At 52.3% G+C, this 725-nt stretch overlaps 1 protein-coding gene across 1 annotated transcript in view; it reads left to right on the plus strand.

Moving 5' to 3' along the window:
• The first annotated feature begins 478 nt into the window (after window positions 1-478).
• Window positions 479-725, plus strand: part of SCNN1B (sodium channel epithelial 1 beta subunit) — a 31,937-nt gene continuing 31,690 nt past the window's right edge. The window contains exon 1 of the mRNA XM_023520090.1: window positions 479-585. The gene's annotated coding sequence lies outside the window, so the exon portion shown is untranslated. The remainder of the gene's footprint in view (window positions 586-725) is intronic.

Raw genomic sequence — 725 nt, forward strand, 5'->3', positions numbered from 1 at the left:
TCTGAGAGTCAGCGCGTTTTTGAAGTGCCTACTGTGTGCTGGCCACGGTCGGCACCATCCAAAACAGACGCCACACAAGCCACAAGTCTGAGCCACATAAGCAACTTGAAATAGTCTAAAATCCACATTAAAAAAAAGGTAAAAAGAAACAGGAGAAATTAATTTTAATAATGTATTTTATTGAACCCCTGTATTCAAAATATCACTTGAACACGTAATCAATATGAAAATTTAATAGATTTTTTTTAATGGTCAACACGTCTGTTCAAAGCTTGTCATCGTGGTAAAGGAACACGCACGACAGTTTACCACCTTCGCCGGTGCTGAGTGCGCGGCCCAGGGCGTCAAACCTTAAAAACAAGTGTCCAAAGAAAGAAATAGGGGATTCTGGCTGCCACGCGGCCGCCACCTCCACCCTCTCCAGAACTCACTCTGTCTCGCAAGATGTTAACGTTCGGCATCTCTCATTTTCACACCAGATCGTGCTTCACTCGGAGACCCACCTCAGCCCACGGAGCAGAGCAGGGGCCAGAGCCGGGACCGGGGCGTTCAGAACTCCCGCGGAGGAGGAAGGACAGCCGGGAGGTGAGTGAGCAGGCTGGATGTCTCGGTGGCGCTGGTCCTGCGGGACAGACACGCGGGGCCAGGGGCTCGGGGGCGTGGGGCCAGCACGGGCCTCTGGGAGGTGGCCTTTGAGCTGAGCCTTCACAGAAGCGCCACGAAGA

The sequence above is a fragment of the Pteropus vampyrus genome, unplaced genomic scaffold, assembly GCF_000151845.1.
Source record: "Pteropus vampyrus isolate Shadow unplaced genomic scaffold, Pvam_2.0 Scaffold247, whole genome shotgun sequence".
Taxonomy (NCBI): domain Eukaryota; kingdom Metazoa; phylum Chordata; class Mammalia; order Chiroptera; family Pteropodidae; genus Pteropus; species Pteropus vampyrus.